Source organism: Bombina bombina, chromosome 7, assembly GCF_027579735.1.
Source record: "Bombina bombina isolate aBomBom1 chromosome 7, aBomBom1.pri, whole genome shotgun sequence".
In the NCBI taxonomy this organism is placed as follows: domain Eukaryota; kingdom Metazoa; phylum Chordata; class Amphibia; order Anura; family Bombinatoridae; genus Bombina; species Bombina bombina.
This window is the reverse complement of record NC_069505.1, coordinates 380,798,659-380,819,511: the sequence shown is the minus strand read 5'-3', so window position 1 is coordinate 380,819,511 and position 20,853 is coordinate 380,798,659. Positions and strand designations below refer to the sequence as shown.

General features: G+C 37.2%; 1 protein-coding gene across 5 annotated transcripts in view; it reads right to left on the bottom strand.

Moving 5' to 3' along the window:
- The window catches only part of LOC128666479 (RAF proto-oncogene serine/threonine-protein kinase), a 530,187-nt gene extending 510,488 nt beyond the window's left edge, over positions 1-19,699 (bottom strand). For 2 of the 5 annotated variants that reach the window (XM_053721099.1, XM_053721102.1), the window contains exon 1: positions 19,308-19,698. The gene's annotated coding sequence lies outside the window, so the exon portion shown is untranslated. Of the gene's footprint in view, positions 1-19,307 lie in introns of all 5 variants that reach the window. The other 3 variants (XM_053721100.1, XM_053721103.1, XM_053721101.1) reach the window with 2 other exon arrangements.
- Between the last annotated feature and the right edge of the window lie 1,154 nt (positions 19,700-20,853).

The following is a 20,853-nucleotide window of genomic DNA, read 5'->3' as shown; positions in this document are numbered from 1 at the left end:
ATAAACAACAAACAAGGAAGATGTTTGTCTGAAATCCTTTGTAGCCTCTAAATAGAATTTTAGAGCACGAACTACATCCAAATTGTGCAAGAAACGTTCCTTCTTTGAAACTGGATTCGGACACAAAGAAGGCACAACTATCTCCTGGTTAATATTTTTGTTAGAAACAACTTTCGGAAGAAAACCAGGTTTAGTACGCAAAACCACCTTATCTGCATGGAACACCAGATAAGGAGGAGAACACTGCAGAGCAGATAACTCTGAAACTCTTCTAGCAGAAGAAATTGCAACCAAAAACAAAACTTTCCAAGATAATAACTTAATATCTACGGAATGTAAGGGTTCAAACGGAACCCCTTGAAGAACTGAAAGAACTAAATTGAGACTCCAAGGAGGAGTCAAAGGTTTGTAAACAGGCTTGATTCTAACCAGAGCCTGAACAAAAGCTTGAACATCTGGCACAGCCGCCAGCTTTTTGTGAAGTAAAACAGATAAAGCAGAAATCTGTCCCTTCAAAGAACTTGCAGATAATCCTTTCTCCAAACCCTCTTGTAGAAAGGATAGAATCTTAGGAATTTTTATCTTGTTCCATGGGAATCCTTTCGATTCGCACCAACAGATATATTTCTTCCATACTTTATGGTAAATTTTCCTAGTTACAGGCTTTCTAGCCTGAATAAGAGTGTCAATGACAGAATCTGAGAACCCACGCTTTGATAAAATCAAGCGTTCAATCTCCAAGCAGTCAGTTGGAGTGATGCCAGATTCGGATGTTCGAACGGACCTTGAACAAGAAGGTCCCGTCTCAAAGGTAGCTTCCATGGTGGAGCCGATGACATATTCACCAGGTCTGCATACCAAGTTCTGCGTGGCCACGCAGGAGCTATCAAGATCACCGAAGCCCTCTCTTGATTGATCCTGGCTACCAGCCTGGGAATGAGAGGAAACGGTGGGAACACATAAGCTAGGTTGAAGGTCCAGGGCGCTACTAGTGCATCTACTAGAGTCGCCTTGGGATCCCTGGATCTGGACCCGTAGCAAGGAACCTTGAAGTTCTGACGAGACGCCATCAGATCCATGTCTGGAATGCCCCATAATTGAGTTATTTGGGCAAAGATTTCCGGATGGAGTTCCCACTCCCCCGGATGAAATGTCTGACGACTCAGAAAATCCGCTTCCCAATTTTCCACTCCTGGGATGTGGATTGCAGACAAGTGGCAGGAGTGAAGCTCCGCCCATTGAATTACTTTGGTCACTTCTTCCATCGCCAGGGAACTCCTTGTTCCCCCCTGATGGTTGATATATGCAACAGTCGTCATGTTGTCTGATTGAAACCTTATGAATTTGGCCTTTGCTAGCTGAGGCCAAGCCTTGAGAGCATTGAATAATCGCTCTCAGTTCCATTCTCCAAACCCTCCCAAAAAACTCTGAGCCATCTCCGTGGAGATGTTGCCTGTGCAACGGCAAAGAGAATGACTGGGGAAGGCGGAGCCTAGGAGGGATCATGTGATTTCCTGTTGGGGAAGAGAATATCCCACAAGTAAGGATGACGCCGTGGACCGGACACACCTATGTTGGAGAAATTATATATACATGGCAAAATAAACATTTTAAAATCTTTTCCAACTCTGCTCTAAATTATATCTTTACGATTCCAGTTTTTGTGTTTGAGAGAGATATAGATATATCCCTCGGTTTACAACGGTTCAATTTACACTGTTTCAGAATAACAACCTTTTTTTCAGTCATGTGATTGCTATTGAAAAGTATTAAGAAGTGCATTGATTAAAATTACCAGTAGGTGGAGCTGTCCGCTTGTGTTGCAGCAAAGCCAAGCAAGCTGAAATTAATCAGTTTAACCAGACCTGAGATATCGAGCAGATTTCAAAGGAACAAGATCTTCCTGTCTATAAATTAGTCCAGATTAGAATGCATAGAAAGAACTGTTTGCAGAAAATGCAAGTGAAGTCTGTGTTGTGTGATTATTTCATTAGGTTTATAATGCTGTTTAGCAAATGTTTTTGTTCATTTAACTTAGTTTAATTATATATTCTGTGTTGTGTGATTATTTTATTAGGTTTATAATGCTGTTTAGCATTTAAAGTCTTCATTTCAAAGCTTTAAAAATAATGTATTAGGTGTTATGACAATTTTGAGAGGGGCCTGGAACCTAACTCCCTCACTTCCCATTGACTTACATTATAAACTGGGTTTCAATTTACAGCCATTCCTTCTGGAACCTAACCCCGGCGTAAACTGAGGGCTACACACACACACACACACACATATATATTAATCCGTAAGCAAAATAATTTACTTCTATTAGAAAAAGCTCTTTGCTTGTTGAAAGTGCTCCAGAAACCAACCTGTTTTTCTCTTCAACAAATTCCACCATGGGACTCAAGCAAATTTGATAACGGAAGTAAATTGGAAATATATATATATATTTTTTTTTTTTTATTATTTTTTTTAAGTTTCCAATTTACTTCCGTTATCAAATTTGCTACATATATATAAAAATAAAAAATAAAAAAAACAAAATTGTATGCTCTGCCTGAAACCCAAAAGAAAATATTTGGGTTTCATATCCCTTTAATATTTATATATTGTGGTTAGGTCCTATAGTTCATATAAAATTATTTTATCTGTGCTCTAGATGTTTTCAGTTTTACATTTGCTCACTATTTACTGTAAATTAAATTATTTTGCTTAAGGATTAAGAAAAACATACGTTTTACATTGCCACAAAGAAGGATTATGTGCAATTCATCTAGAATAAATATAACTTATTCCGTTAGCATTAGGAAACTGCACCGCTGACATTTATTGAATGCAACTCTGGTTCATAAAGACTTATTGTAGTAAGATTTGAATGTTGACTCTTTGAAAACAAATAATCACTGCTTAGGCAGCAGGGATCAATATTCTTATACAGTATTATGTATGATATGCTAGCACTTGCAACTAATTGTGCACTTAAATGCTGTATACAGGAAATACATATTTATACCTTCCTATAGACATACCAACAAAACTGAGGATTTGTTTACACAATGGAGCTTGGTTACCACAAGATAACAGGATTTAACAGCATAATGCAAAAAATATGTACCAGGAAAGTGAGTTACAGATCCTAGTAACTGTTAGGTTTATGAAGGCAGTATTCTTGCTTCACTAAAAGAAGTTTGTGTATTTTAGAAATCAATAAAGAACAAGGAGGTAGGCAGATATGCAAACTGTGTCTAGAAGATATGCAAGACAAATATTTTTCTACATAATGGTGTAATAACGTGCGTGCGCGCGCATTTTAGCACTGCATTGATAAATCTACACACACACACACATATATACATATACACACAACACGGAAGGGAACTGCACTCTCATACTGGACCGGGTACAATCCCATGACCCTGCAACATGCTCAGCCCTGGGTGCCACTGGCACTCACAGGAAGCTGTGCTGCTCCCAGAGTCACAGGCAGTTAACCCCAGTCAGGTCTGGGTGCAAGAACCATAGGAAAAATTACAAAACAAACAAGAGTGCAGTTCCCTTCCGTGTTTTGTATATGTCTAGGGTGATTACATATTCCTGTGCACCCTTCCCTTGTTCCCAGTTTGTTTGGATTTGAAAGCTTGCATTGTGTGGCTGTTTTAGGGTGCCAGGTATTGGAAAGGACCTTGACGAGGTACCTGGGCTTGTCCCATTTGGCTAGATGCGGTAACTAACCTTTCCATTTTTGCTTTTAAATCTTAGCTGAAAGCTTGTAAGTGAGTGCTGGGTTTTCTCTGTGTGAGATATAGATTAGATAGATTAGATTAGATAGATTAGATATATATATCCTAGTTTTGCTGTCCAGGGAATAACCACTGAAAAGCCATGATTATTATTTAATGTTAAAATTGTAGGGTAAAAGAATGCACTTCGGCCAAACTGTGGACAGTAAGCTACAATTTCCAGATTTAAAATTACATGGAAAAAATTAGCAGCATGAATATTAAAAGTACATTAAAAGGTATTTTAGGTTTTTTTCTGTTTTTGTTTGTTTGTTAACATTCTAGGGAGTATTTTATTTAGTATTTTGTGTCCCATTAAATAAAGCATATATGGCATAAAAAGCCATCTCAAACTGTTCTAAGCTGTCTGTAGCACTACGTGGCTGAAGTGCCATAAAAAATGTGTATATAAAAGGGGAAAGAAAAAAAGAAAAAGAATAAAATTGATCAGCAATACTCATTAGTATGGGATTGCCACTTTGTGCCATGTGGTATGTGAGGCGACTGGCCCTCAATAGACTGTCTATATATATATGAATGTCACCAATACATAATGGCTAGGACAATTTCACAATTTGCTGCAAGTGGTTGGCAAACTTATATGAAATGAAGGTGCCAGTCATAGCTTTTTTTTGGGGGGCATGGGGGGGTTCAGGGTATATACTTTAATATAACTTAATTTCCACCATAAAATTGCAATGGAGTAAGAAATTGGGCTTTTTGGTATACTGATAAACCATAATATGGTGTAGACTTGTACCTTTTTCTCCAAACAAGTAGTGACACTTTTTTCCTGACTGGTAAACTATACTGATATTTTTAAAACTATTTATTTTGTTACTACTTAGACTAACAAATACATATAAAAAAAAAGGAAGAAAACACTTTAAAAAAAAAAAAAAGAAAAAATAAAGTTAGAAATTGGAAGTAAAATTATATGAGTTCCCAGTCACGTGAGATCCTGACAATTATTCTACACATCTAAATGCAATGCCCTGATTGCTAAAAGAGATTGGCCGATATACAATTGGTCAGCTCCTAGACTACAATACTTTTAAAAGTTACTCCGTGCAATAATTTCTAATTTTAACACAGACAGCAGTAGTCATCTCTTCCATTAGCTAAAGTTGAGAAAAAAAAAAAAAAAAAAAAAAAAAAAAAAAAGACTAATTACGTAATCTGCTGCCAAACAAAACTAAGTAAAATCGTGGGGCAGGCTTTTAGAACCTCTCTCTCTATAAACAAATCTGTGCATGTATAAACACAATTTTAAACATAGATGAAGAAGAGTCACCATCTTCTCACTGTGATGTTTTCAAGACTTGACAATTCCTGAGAAGGGGGGGGGGGGGGAGAAAACACCACCACAACCCATTTTTTTTTTAACTTAATTATTTGATATATATCAAATGGCTTCACCAGCAGACAGCAAACAAACTCTGTTGTATCCGGGTCAACTGCCAAGTCTAAAATCTCTGCCATGTTTGTTATTACTAAATAGAATTAAGTATGTTTAAACTTAGAAGAAATAAAGACTAGGTTCCATACAAAATATAAGCGGTTTTAAGCAGATCCATTCAATCCCTCATATCAGTTTGTCTCCCCGTTTGCTAAAACAGTCTGTAATAAAAAAAGGTATGTACTGTGATCTAAGTTAGTCTACTCACTGTCTCTATGTAGTCTTGAGACACTTTATAAATAATTAATCGTTTTTGGCATGACAGAGATCCACACTTTAAAGGAAATGCTAATCACTAAACAAGCAGAATATCCATTTCTGATAAGGCCAGGGAGTGATTGTTATCAAATTTGATAAAAAAAAAAAAAAATAATAAAAAAAAAAAAATAGGCTCTGTCACTGTAGACTACAGATACAGGTATACCCTGCTCATACAGCGGGTTAGGGACCGGAGCACCGCTGTAAAGTGAAAACCGCCTTAAAGTGAAACAAGGCAGTGTTAGCTTTCTTTTCAGTGTTTAAAATCTTGAAAACATGTTTGAACTAACATATATTAGGGGTGCAATAGTGCTACGTTTAGTTTAACACTAGCACAGCAAGTATTCAATTAATATTTAATAAATACTGTGCCTGTAAAATAGTGACAATTATTGTAGTAAAATTTGCCAGACTATAGCACTGAGACACAGATTGCACTGTAATGCTGTAAACAGAGTGAACTAAGCATAGCAAAATGGTGCCAGTCACTTTTCTCGCAATCTCACAATGATTATAGCACTGTTTCAAAATCTTTGGAGGTTCAACTTCAGCTCCACAAAGCGCTGTATTAGCGAATCGCTGTAAAGTGAAGCGCTGTAAAGTGAGGTATACCTGTATTATTAGTGCTTATATTTGATAGTTTTGCTTTACCTGCTACGGTTTATTACCAGAACAGGCAAATTAACGGCAACAGGCAGTAAGTACAAATTAATGGAGAACTCTGGAGTTGGTCCTGCATCTGATTTTCTGCAACTTTATCCAGGGTGACCATAGAGAAGTCATCATGTGGGAGTGAGGTTCTACTCAACTTGAATATCTTAACATCTGTCAAAAGTTATCCCTTTCATAAATCAGAATTTTAAGAGTGAGCAGGGTGCAAGTATATAAAAGAAAGAGTCACAGATTAAGGGCTAGATTATGAGTGGAGCGCTATTTTAACGTTTACGTGCACACGTTGAATAATAAATGGGACCAGAAAAAGAAAGAAAGGGAAAAAAAAAAATTCAAAACCATTTCTTTACAGCAGCTTACTTTTTAACAAATTCTTCTCATCTTTGAAAGTAATCTTCCAAAGGAGGTAAACAGAGAACAGGTATTTTACCATGCTGCCTCCAGTAAGTACTGGTCAGCCAATCAAGGGCCTTTTATGAATTACTTGTTCTATCACTTATCATATCCTAATTTGAAGCAACAGTGCAACGATTAAAGGGACACTAAAGATTAATAATAATTGTGATCAACTAGAGATTGCACTAAAAAGTGCATATCAATACATACATACATATTCATCATCTGTGGGTCATATTTTAAAAACTCTCATGGCCATCCCTCTATCTGACCTTTTTTACGCTCGGCTCAATAAGAGAAGTCATGCAATACAGCCAAGGAAAAACCATACCAACCACTCTGTTAACAGAAAGATTCTGCTAATTTAAAGGGATATTCTACCATAGAGTTGTTATTGTTTTAAAAGATAGATAATCCCTTTATCACCCAATCCCCTAGTTTTGCACAACAAGCACTGTTATATTAATACACTTTTTACCTCTGTGATTACCTTGTATCTAAGAACCTTCTTCCAGCCCCCTGATCACATGACTGACTGTTTATTATCTATTGTCTTGCATTTAGCATTGTGATGGGCTAAATCTTAAATAACCCCCTGTGCCTGAACACAGTGTTATCTATATGGCCCACGTGTACCTTTAGTCTCTGTGTTGAAAGGGAATTTAAAAAGCATGTGATAAGAGGCAGCCTTCAAGGGCATAGAAATAAGAATACGAGTCTGCCTAGGTTTAGTTTCAACTAAGAATACCAAGAGAAAAAAGCAAAATTTGATAATTACATGTCCTATCTGAATAATGAAAGTTTAATTTTGACTAGAATGTCCCTTTAACCAGTTCACAGTGTATATGCAGTCAGTGACAGTTCTATGTGGGTGCTACACACCTTCAAACTTACGTGCAGAACCACAATCAGCGACAAAGAACAGTGCATGCTCTGTGAAATGGCTACATATATTATTTGTTCCGTTTTTAGCTCACCCAAATGTTAAGTTCTAGAACCGAAACTGTATGCAGTCTTTTAAAAGCATTGCATTTAATAACCATTAGTGTTTTAAAGATGTTGATAGCCAGTAACACACATGCTGACTGTAAAGATTATTTTGACAAAAAAAAAAAAATCTTTATTATCAGTAGTTTTTAATTAGTCACCTAGCATGCTGCCTTCACTGCACCTGCTGAGCAAGTATTGTATGCAGGAAATAGCATGCATATAATGGTGGCAATACTGTCTCTCCTCATCCAAATTCTTGACCCCAGCAGGGAGCCACTGCAGGAATTAGCTTGCATGAAGGCCAAACTGACAGCAGCATAGTCTCTCCTATTTTGGAGAGGCCTAGTAGCGCATAGGCAGGGTGCCACTGATGGAAGTAGCATGTAAACTGACAGAAGTGGCGAATGCGCCATCTATTCAAAACCCTAGAAAAACAACTGGATTAATACACACAGGCCTGAAATTGCCATTGAAAAATTATGCGGGAGGCTGGACTGTTGGCAGTCCTGTGTCTCAACCAGGCCACTATGCTAGCCCCAAATGTGTGCAGGCATGGAACCACTACTGGAAACAGCATTTATCACAGGAAGCATTAGTTGTAAGTAATTAACTGCCACATTCCAATTGTGAAATTGGAAGCATAGCCCCCTGTATCTCACTATTCCTGGCCAATTTTAGAGTGTGATGGGATAAAATTAGGATACTAGCCCTGACATAGCTCCTCCAAATCATATAAGGCAGAAATGACAAGCACCCATGTTGGTACATACAGCTAGGGGAAAAGGAACAGTCAAGATTCCCAAACCTGTGCCAGGCCTAAAAGGGTAATTTAACCAGGACAGAAAGAACGAGAAGCAGTCTGCCAGGAACAATCAACAGTTCAGTGGCTTGGTCTATGTGGCCCGGTTACCACCTGGGAGTAGCTTCTTTTAGCCCAATTGTGTTTTTCACAGAGGGAAAAAAAAAAAAAAAAAAAAAAAAAAAAACTTTCCCTGAAGTATATCAGTCTGATCCTGCCGAACACGGTCAGTCCAGCCCTGAAATACCAAGCAATTCTCCTTTACACAAGGGAAATGGCAACCCCAAGACGATAGTTTTGGCCTTTTGTGGGCCTCGTCAGTGAGGTGCAGCCATACCCCTCTATGCACATTGGGCAAGGAGTCCACGTCTTGTTTCCCCCATCACCCTTAAGGGAACTTTCCCCAGGGTCATATTACAAATACAAACAGAAAAAGAAGCAGTTTCCCAGGAACGAACAGCAGCTCAGTGGGTTGTTCTATGGCCCGGTTACCATCTGGGAGTAGCTTCTTTTTGCCCAATTGTGCTTTTCACAGAGGAAAACTTTCCTAAAGTAGGTCAGTACAGTGTCGAAATACCAGGCAATTCTCCTCAGAATAAGGGAAATGGCAACCCTAGATGATTGTTTAGGCCTCCACCTGGTAAGGCCGGAATCACAATTGGGCTAAAATAAGCTACACCCACCAGGTGGTAACCGGGCTATAGAACAAGCCACTGAGGAGTTGTTCATTCCTGGCAGACTGCTTCTCTATCGGTTTGTAGTCATTTAATCAGCAGCCAGAATGTTTTTCTGGTGCCCTGGTGTCTGTGAAGCCCTGCCTTAACAAGCATTACCATATAAGTGAGAGGGGAATTTACTTTAAAAAAAAAAAAAAAATAATAACTGCCCTAACCACAAAGTATTTTTGTTTTAAAAGCAGAATGTCCCTCTAACTCTACACAAGAAAATAACAAAATATATTTAAAAAAAGTACAAAGTATGGCAAATGAGTGCCGACCCATAAGATGAACACTAAAAACTTTTCAAATATGCAACATACAGTCTTTATTTTCCAACTGCAAATTAATCAGAGAATTATTAAAACTCATACAGCTATAAATTATGTAACCCAAACAGTATTATAACCTCATCCTACCTAGGTTTATAATAAAACAAGGTTTGACAAATTTATGTAAAACTTGTGGGAATATTGGAGGAAACCACACATTTTTTAAGGACAGGGAATAATTTAATGTATAGATACTGAAAAAGTAAGCAGCCAAAAGTAATGTTAGCAATTATGACTCTGGTTCATAGAATGTGTCAAGTCCTGCATAAAAACTACACTTGCCAACTGACAAAAGCAACTTTACTATAGATTTAACTTAGACACAAATGTAATTCATTAGTTCACAGACAAATGTAAAAATTAGAAACTAGAATATTAAAAAGGAGTCTTCACCATTTTTTAGAAACATGAAGAAACATTGATTATATATAGAATAGTTAAAATGTCTGGAGCCAGGAAAAAAAAAAAAAATATAGCAGTGGTTTCCAGGGATTTTGGATTTTAAATTTGGAAGATAAGGCTATATAGAGTGTACTGTTTTATGCAATTTTGCAATATAGATAACCTAAAGCCAGTTTTCATTTCCATTATAGATATGGAAAGTGTATAAAAATATTGTTTCCTTCCACATAAAAAAAAAACAAAAAAAACAAACCCTTATGTGAACATAATTTAGGTTACCATTCCCAATGCCTATAATGTGCAACTTATTCGTTCATATTAACAGAATATATACATTTCAGATTGTTCATTCTTAAAGTGTATAAATATTTAACACAGGTACAAAACCCTTTCTTCAAACTGCTTGGGACCAAAAAAAAAAAAAAAAGTAGTTTGGATTTCGGAACAGTAGTATATTTGTATTGAGAAAATGCAAGAGCTTGAAGCAGAGATGGGACCAAGTGTAAACAACGTCAAGTCATTGAGGGAATATTTACATCTCATAATACAGCTTTTACATGCAACCTAAAGGTAATTTTATGGAACATTTTAATAGACATGTGCAGTCTAGTAAACTGCTGCACTATTCGGTTTTTGTTTAGTTTAAAACAAATAAATATTCAGAGAACATTTGCATTTGTTTTCGTTAAACGAATATAAAATGTTCCTTTGCTATGTGAAAAAGTTCACCTTTAGCCTTATACATACCTCTTGTGCACTGGAGAGCCGTGCTAATCCCTAGCCTTCTTAAAGAAGCTAATGGGATGCTTAGCGCAGCGAATTCCAGAGCTTGCGCTGAAAAGGATCTTCTAGTTTTACGCATGCTCTGGGCTCCACCGCGCTAAACCTCCATTTAGGTGTGGCTCGGGACTAGCACGGCTCTCCAGCGCGTTAGATTTAAGCTCATTTAAAAGGAAACAAATGAATACTGATGAATTTCGTCAGTATTTGTTTGCTTTCTTTAGGCTAGTGCATTTGTCCGGATATTAGTTTAGAATGCACAAGCCTACTTTGTACCATCAGAAAGATAGTACAATACTGTAAACAGAAAGGTAAAAGTTGTTGTTTTAAACAAACACAGACTACCATTTGTATTTGAGAACACAAAAACCCATACTAATGACACAGGCAGTCTGAACGAAAGACATGCGTTAAAATGAATAGGATTTGCGCAATGGTGAACATGGGGTGCTGTGCTTGCTCTCATGCAGTGATTGGTTACGGAGGGGAGTACTAAGCATAGCACATGGGACCTGCAGACTTCTGCTATTAAGATGAACTGTGAAGCCTGCGCTAGCGATTATCCCCATTTATAACAGATGCTAGTGTGCAGGTGTTTTGGTGCCAAGGCCCATAGGGGAGGTGTTAAAAGGCATTTGCTGACTATAATCAAGTGCTTTGTTAGAAACCCTGGCATTCTTGTTACTGCTCTGTGTCCCTGGTCTTGGCCTCTGCTTACGTCCTGGTTCTTTGCTACAAGCCACAACCTTGCTTATACCCTGTTTTGTGCACGGACTTGCTGGTTGCTGCCCCCTTAATTCTAATTCTGGACTATTCTGCTACTCCATCTGTTGTGGGTCTCGGACAGATATAGCAGTACTGAACTTTAGCCTGGTTTCTGACTTTTGGATACTCTGTGTTCACGTCTGTCTTCATCTTTTTGCTAATGACTGCAGCCTGTTCCTGACCACTAAGTTCCTGTCATTTCTAGCAGACTTAGTTCCAGACGTCAAACAATGTAAATCCCTTATTACAGGTAGTATTTTGCAGATGCCAACAACTAATAAAGATATTCATTATTAGTGCTTTATGTGGAACATATATGAATTAAGCGAGAGAGAGCGAGATTCTCTATCTACACAGTTGTGCTCATAATTTATGATTTCTTGGCCATTTTTCAGAGAATATGAATGATAACACAAACTTTTCTTTCACTCATGGTTAGTGTTTGGCTGAAGCCATTTATTATCAATCAACTGTGTTTACTCTTTTTAAATCATAATGACAACAGAAACTACCCAAATGACCCTGATCAAAAAAAGTTTACATACCCTGGCGATTTTGGCCTGATAACATGCACACAAGTTGACAAAAAGGGGTTTGAATGGCTATTAAAAGGTAACCATCCTCACCTGTGATCTGTTTTCTTGTCATTAGTGTGTGTGTATAAAAGGTCAATGAGATTCTGGACTCCTGACAGACCCTTGCATCTTTCATCCAGTGCTGCACTGACTATTCTGAGACATGGGGAAAGCAAAATAATTGTTAAAGGGAAATAAGGTAGTTTTACTGTATAAAACAGGAAAGGGATTTAAAAAGATATCCAAGGAATTGAGAATGCAAATCAGCAGTGTTCAAATTAATCAAGAAGTGGAAAATGAGGGGTTCTGTTGAAACCAAACCACGGTCAGGTAGACCAACTAAAATTTCAGCCACAACTGCCATGAAAATTGTTCGGGATGCAAAGACAAACCCACAAATAACTTCAGGCGAAATACAGGACATGTGGTGTGGCTGTTTCAAGATGCACAATAAGGAGGTACTTGAAGAAAGATGGGCTGCATGGGCGAGTCGCCAGAAGAAAGCCATTACTATGCAAATGCCACAAAGTATCCCGCTTACAATACACCAAACAGCACAGAGACAAACCTCAAACCTTCTAGCACAGTCATTTGGAGTGATGAGACCAAAATTGAGCTTTTTGGCCACAACCATAAACGCTACATTTGGAGAGGAGTCAACAAGGCCTATGATGAAAGGCACACCATTCCTACTGTGAAACACAGAGGTGGATCGCTGATGTTTTGGGGATATGCGAGCTACAAAGGCACCGAAAATGTGGTCAGAATTGATGGCAAGATGAATGCAGTATGTTATCAAACAGAACGCCTCATTTTCCACTTCTTGGTTAGCGTTTGAACACTGCCGATTTGCATTTTCAATTCCTTGGATATCTTTTTATAGCCCTTTCCTGTTTTATACAGTTCAACTACCTTTTTCCCACAGATCCTTTGACAATTCTTTTTCTTTCCCCATGACTCAGAACCCAAAAATGTCAGTGCAGCACTAGATGAAAGATGCAAGGGTCTGTCAGGAGTCCAGAAACTCATTAACCTTTTATACACACACACACACACACACATTACAAGCAAAGATATCACATGTGAGGATGGTTACCTTTAATAGTCATTCAAACCCCTTTGTGTCAACTTGTGTGCATGTTATCAGGCCAAAATCACCAGGGTATGTAAACTTTTTATCAGGGTCATTTGGGTAGTTTATGTAATCATTATGATTTAAAAAGAGTAAACACAGTTGATTGATAATAAATGGCTTCAGCCAAACACTAACCATGAGTGAAAGAAAAGTTTGTGTGTTATCATTCATATTCTCTAAAACATGGCCAAGAAAGCATAAATTGCCAGGGTATGTAAACTTATGAGCACAAGTAAGTGTGTACATACATACAAAGGACCAGTAAATACAGTAGAATTGCATAAACAACAAATGCATGATAACTAGGCAATAGCACTTAGTCTGAACTGCAAGTGAGTAAAAGATTTTTTTCTGACATTTCAAAATTATGCCTTTTTTCCCCTCCTCCTGTATCATGTGACAGCCACCAGCCAATCACAAATGGGTATACACATATTCTGTGAATTATTGCACATGCTCAGTAGGAGCTGGTGACTCAAGTGTAAATATTAAAAGACTGTGCACATTTTGTTAATTGAAGTAAATTGGAAAGTCGTTTTAAATTGCATGTTTAATTTGACATATGTACCTTTAAAGGAAAACATGTAAAATTATATAACTGCATGTAATAGACACTACTATAAAGAATAAGATGCACAGATACAGATATAAAAATCCAGTATAAAACTGTTTAAAAATTTACTTAGAAGCTTCCAATTTAGCTCTGTTGAAAAGGTTAGGCTGGGACACCCACTGCAAGTGGGAAATATCAGACACTCCCCCTCCCCCCTCGCATATGAAAATACCCTTTACACAAACAGAAGCAAGCTGGAGTAGGTATAGGTCTGTATTCTCCTAAAAAACTTTGTGGCTTGAGAGAGAGAGAGAGATATAGAGAGAGAGATATAGAGAGAGAGATATAGAGAGAGAGATATAGAGAGAGAGATATAGAGAGAGAGATATAGAGAGAGAGATATAGAGAGAGAGATATAGAGAGAGAGATATAGAGAGAGAGATATAGAGAGAGAGATATAGAGAGAGAGATATAGAGAGAGAGATATAGAGAGAGAGATATAGAGAGAGAGATATAGAGAGAGAGATATAGAGAGAGAGATATAGAGAGAGAGATATAGAGAGAGAGATATAGAGAGAGAGATATAGAGAGAGAGATATAGAGAGAGAGATATAGAGAGAGAGATATAGAGAGAGAGATATAGAGAGAGAGATATAGAGAGAGAGAGAGATATATAGAGATATAGAGATAGAGATATAGATATATATATATCCTGTCAAAGTGATTTAACCCTATGATTTCCAGTAACATGCATGCAGGATGGAGTAAGATCCTGGTGGTAGCAACAAGGTGGTTTTCACAGAACGAAGAGGAAAAAAAAAAAAAAAAAACACAGCAATCAGGAAGCAATTTTTTATGTGCCGTGTATAAACGCAACAACAACTTGGCACCCACTATTTGTCAAGCCTTAGAGCAGAGCATCCCTTGAATGCATCACACCCAGTCCTTTTGGTGTATTGGAATAAAACCACAGGAAAAAAAATATGCACCTAATTTTTTAAAACAAAAAAATCTTAGTTTGGTTTACACCTCTCTTCACATTTCACTTTTTATAAAAACAAGGTTGTGCACAATACAGCCAGAGGCCTTCTCAGTTGACCCAATATGCTCAATGAGAAATACACTCCTCTCAGGTCAAATGCATCCATGTGGGAGGATGGAGACTAAAGCAGGACTCCACAAACCCAGAGACACAGGTTCTTAGAAGCTAACCCCGGCTCTAACTTTTTGGGCTATTCTTCATATATTTATACATAAATACCACTGTTTGGCTACAAAAAATATGTCTGGCTCCTAGATTTGTCGAACACTGGACTAAAGAGCCGTACACATACATACACACAATCTTGAGCTTCCAGAAGGATAATATAATTGAATAAAATGGTCTCAGACAGTACAATCTTTGTTTGCTTTCATTCCCTATTAAATAGGCATACATTTGTTTTTCCTATGGCACTGCACTATAAAATAACTTTTTTTTTTTTTTTTTTAAAAGTCAGCTCCAGAGAAGTAATGCACTACTGGGAGCTAGCTTAAATCTAGTGAGCCAATGGAAAGACCAGCTAGCTCTGAGCACTGCTGTTCCTGAGCCTACCTATGTATGCTTTTTCACCAAGGATACCAAGTGAACACATTTTATAAAAGAAGTAAATTGAAAAGTCTCCTAAAAGTGTATGCTCTATCGAAATCATGAAAATGTTATTCTTTGATAAAATGTGTTAGAGCATTGCACTGGTACTTGCATATTAAAAGGTTAAAACACATAGCTAAAGTCAGATCCCGAGCAGCAATGCACTACTAAAAGACCAAGCTGAACGGATCTGGTCACATTACCAGCGGCAGCTAGTTCCTAGTAGGGCATTGCTGCTGAGCTTACCTGGGAATAATCTTAAAGGGACATTAAACACTAAATACATGCTAGATAGAATGATGCATTCAAAGAAAAGATTAGTCCATGACTAACATGTAGATGTATTTTTTAAAGTTTCATTAGTTGTTTAAAAAGTGACAAAATAAGTGTAAAGTTTTAGTGTCTATAAAACACTGGGAGCTGCCATGTTGTAACTTGTGTTACCTTCTCTGCTGTGGCCAATTAGGGACAGTTATAAATAGGTCATTAGAGTGTGCAGCCAATGGCTGTGTGGAATACAACAGTATTCTGCACTTCCATTTCTAACAGGAACTGAAAAGCTCACAATTTCAGAATAGAATTACAGGCAAAGAGGACAAAATAAATAATGAAAGTACATTGCAGACTTCTTTTTATATATGTGATTTATCATTTTATATTACTATCTCAAAGTGTGTAATGTCCCTTTAACAGAGGATACCAAGAGAATTAATTTAACTGAAAAGTCTCCTAAAATGTCATGTTTTATCTAAATCATGAAAGTTTTAATGTCAAATGAAATGCCTGTTTAATTGTTTAAAGTGATTGAAAGCTTAAACGATTTTCTCGACAATATTTGTAATAAAGTAAATGATTAGCACTTCCATTAGTCAAAATCATTGGAGATGCTAAATTATATATATATATATATACATATATTTTTTATATATACACATTTCACCGTTCCTCCACCCGCAACACAGTCTATTTCTGTGTAACATGACAAATCATGCTGTAGCCAATCGTATTGCGCCCCCTTTGGCGTCTAGCAAGTTAATAAGGCCCCTTGTTTTTACTTCAAAGGAGGCGCAATAGGATTGGCTACAGCATGATTTAGACAGAAATAGACTATGCATTGAGGGCAGAGGAACGGTGGAATGTATAACAAAATGAAAGGGTAATTATTTACATAATTTAACATCTACAATGATTTTGATGAATGAAAGTGCCCATCATTTACTTATCTTATTACAAATATTGTTGAGATAATCGTTTAAGTTTTTAAGTTTACAATCACTTTAAATATGCCTTTGAAAGGACACAAATTGTGAATTGGTCTATTTGTCCTCCATCATAATATTTAAAAGGGACATTAAAGTGCAGAAAGAAAATGCTGTATTATGTTAGCACATTGCATTATTGCTTGCATATAACTGTATTGTAAAGGGGTGAAATGTATTATTAAAGTCACCGGAAAACTGATTAAACACATCAAAGTCAGTTGCCAAACAGCAATGCACTACTGGTAACTTCATTCATGAAGTATAAGATACTTCATGTAGAAAGCTCCTTTATTTGATTCAATCGATCGCCGCACTTATACTTCATGAATGAAAGTCCCCTTTATTTGTTTCAATAGTAAATCCTAGCGTTTTTACAACGCTAGGATTTACTTTCACTTTAAACACTTCTGGTGAGCCAATGACAAAAAGGTATGTATCCACCAATCACCAGCTAGCTGCCAGTAGTGCACTGCTGAAGATATGTACATATACTTTTCAACAAAGGATAAAAAAGAACAAATTAAAATGAATTCTAAAAGGGTATTGAAATTGCATTCTCTATCTGAATCCAGATTAATTTTGGCTTTCATGTCTGTTTCACAAATGGTTATTAAAATAAAAATGACATTTTCAGAGCAAAGAATCATCTTGTGTGCATTTTTTGCATAATAACCAATTAGATTCTTTGTCTGCTCTGACATCAGTGTCACTCTAGGAGGTAAAGAGCAATGACATTGCTTGTGACAAATAGCCCAATTATTGATTTGGGTTTCATAAGCCTTTAACATCCCAGTTAATGGCAACATTACTATTTATCACTAAACATACCTATGTCATGAAGACAATGACAAAGTTATGACAAAATGCTCCAGGCCATCTCAAGCAAAAACAGTCTTTATATTTACAAATAAAACAAAACAGACACAACACAATGTTTGAATTCCAAAACCTGTAGACTTCAAAATCAACCTAACCCAATGGTTTTCAAACCTGTCCTCCCCAACAGGCCAGATTTTCAGGATTACCATGGATGAGAGCAGGTAAATAATGTTTTACTAATCAGCTGATTATTACACCTGTGCCCCAGTTCAGACATCCTCAAAATCTGGCTTGTTAGGGAGACCTGAAGGCAGGTTTATAAACCAGTGCACCTCATTCCACTCAGGTTCTCCATCAGAAACAAGCTTAAAAGGGGCATTAAACCCAAGATGGGTTTTTTTTCAGGATTCCGATAGAGCATACAAATTTAAATTCCAATTTAATTCTATTATCAAATTGTCTTCGTTTTCTTGTTATCCTTTGTTAAAAAGCAGGGAGGGAAGTTCAGGAGTGTGCACGTGTCTGGAGCAATATACGGCAGCAGTTTTGCAACAATGTTCTACATTAGCAAGAGCTCTAGATGACAACACTATTTACTATCATGTAGTGCTCAAGAAACGTGCATGCTACCTATCTAGATCTCTTCAACAAAAGAATGCAAATTTGATAATAAAAGTAAAACTGTAAACTTTTTTATAAATTGTATTTTCTATCTGAATCATAAAAGAAAATTTGGGGTTTTATGTCCCTTTAAAGAGGCATTATATAGCGCCAGTTCTGGAGTCAGTCCTGAGCTGAACATGGCAGTCGATTGGTGGCTATGCAAATATACCGCCCCTGATTGGCTTTGCTGCTGTGATCAGCTCAGGACCAGTAGCTCATTACTTATTCATAGTTGACTTTAACCCTTTCTGTGGGGGATAAATGTATATAGTCTTCTGTAAGGAACCGTAACACATTTTAATTTGTTACTTCAACCTTTATTTTGTTTTAAAATTTGCATTATTTCACAGTTCAGGAGCACACATCTTGAAAAGTCTCCATGTTTACTATATCTCCACTGTTGTGGTCATTCACAGACATGCTCCTACATTTATCAAGCAAACACTGTGTAGCATGTATCTAGGTCACTAATCTGAAGCCTGCAGTATAACCTCCAATCACTTTAGGAGCAGGAAAAAAAAAAAAAAAAAAAAAAAAAAATCAACAATAAATAACAAAATAGTATATTGTTGATTTTTTTTTTTTTTTTTTTTTTTTTTAACACGTCATAATTAAAGGAACGGTCTATTAGAATAATAAAATGTCCCAATTCATTAGAGTATGTTATCATTAAATAATTGTTGCAAACTGTGAAAGGTTAAAAACACAGTTACACGTTCTCCTGCGAGATACACAGCCTATGATGAGAGAGAAAAAAAAAAGGTTACTGGCGTATGTCACTTCTGATTGGCTCACTTGGCCTCATCCTGCTCAGTAGCATCAATTCATTGGGGCTCCTGATAGTAACTTTAAACTGTGCGCTTAACATGTTAAAAGTCAATAAATGAGCATCTTGGTAAGTAATAAAATGTGCTAATAAATTGAAAAGTTTCCCATTACAGATGATTCTCGCCCCTTTAAAAAAAAAAAACACCCTAAACTGAAACTATATATATATATATATATATATATATATATATATATATATCTCTCTATCAGCTTCAAAATAAATCCGAGTAGTTTTGAGGTGCCAGCTTCCCCTTTTTCAGCTTTTCTTATTCTTAAAAGTCAGTAAGATCACTGAGAAACTTCCACTTTTCTTTTAACACCTTCACTGCCTAACAAAATATCTGCTCAGCAAAGAGGAAAAACGATACAATTCTCACCCAAAATGTAACCTTGTAGCAATAAAATGCTTCCCATTCAGGTCTCCCTGCACCTAGAACACATCAATAGTATGCCTCTAGCAGTTAATGTTTATTATTGTTAATAACAATCAACGTTACCTCAGCAGGGTGGCTCTTGGATATGGAATTAGGTGTCTCTTGTCCCAAAATATAAGTATGAATAAGTAGAAAAAAAAAATGGGAGAAATATTCTTGTTTTTAAAAATAAAAACTTCTCACATGGCCCAAGAAAAAACAGCACTGAAAGGACAAAAGAAAAATATATAGAGTAAGGAAAGTTTCGGTCTCCCTGGGAGGTGGATAATGAGAGCTGTCCTTGCTGAGCGTAGCTCTGTCACTCACGGCAGCCAGGCTTAAAATAAACGGAGCTCAGTAGCTCGGCCACGCAGTCCTTGTGGGGGAGGCTGGACGCTTCCATAAGTAAACATCAATAATTATCTCGGGGAGGTTTTGACTGGGCAGTCTGAAGAGTTAACAAAGCTCCCTGCCTCCCGAACTAGGCGGACCTCCCCTTTGGCTGCGGGTATGGTAGACCCGCCCACCCGCTTTTACATCAGAGGATCCTTCTCCTGTTCCTTGGTATGGGAAAAAAGGCGGGAGTAGGAGGGGCTGACGTCATTAGTTGGGAGGGCAGGGTTAGGAGTGTGAGTGTGACAGGGAAGTATTGGGCTGGTTACCTGTCAACTTGTAGGGGAACTGCCATTTTGTTAGTTTCTACAAGGGAATGTGTGAGGAGGAGACTAGAAGTTATGAAATCTAATGTAGAAATTAGAAGAGAACCATTTTTTCTATTTTTCAATGCATTTCTTTAAACAGACGCCGTAACTTCTCACGACCCTCTTCGTTTTTGCTGTGACTTGTAGATGACTAAAACAAACCTTTTTTTGTTTGTTTTGGAAACGGTAGACAGACTTAGAAAATATATGCAATCCACGGTTTGTTCCTAGAGGGCTGTAGCACGACAGGGACTTAATTAGTCATTGTACAGGCTTAGGTAATCATTTGTTATACAAACTTTCATTTCCTCAAAGTGTTTTTTATTCTCAAAATAAATTAAAGGTTTGTAAACCATGCAAAAGTCTACTTACAAATTGAAAGCTAAACGTGAAAGGGTAATGTCCCTTTAACATAAAATGATAATATGCAATTATACATTTTAGCAATGTTGGGAGTGATTTTTTAGGATGCCATTTTAAGCAACTTTCTAATTTAATTTACTCCTATTATTAATTTTTCTTCATTCTCATGGTATCTTTATTTTAAAAAGCAAGAATGTAAGCTTAGGAGACGGCCCAGTTATGTAAACTTAGGCGCTAAATGTAGCCACAATCATCAAACGCTACCCAGGTTAACCCCTTAACGACCAAGGATGTACCAGGCACATCCTTCAAAAAACGGTTGTTAACGACCAAGGACGTGCCTGGCACATCCTCTAGGGTTTCAAGCTCTGGAAGCAATCGTAATCGCTTCCAGCAGCTTTCAGGGTATTGCAGCGATTCCTTCAATTCTGACATGTTTCGCTTTCAAAGATCCTTTAAGAAAGCCAGTCAGTGGCGAAACATTACAGGGGACAAGAGGGAATCTGTGTAGATTTTAATGTGCAATGAGCTGCTGGTAAATCTGCTTAAGGCAAACCAACATTGAT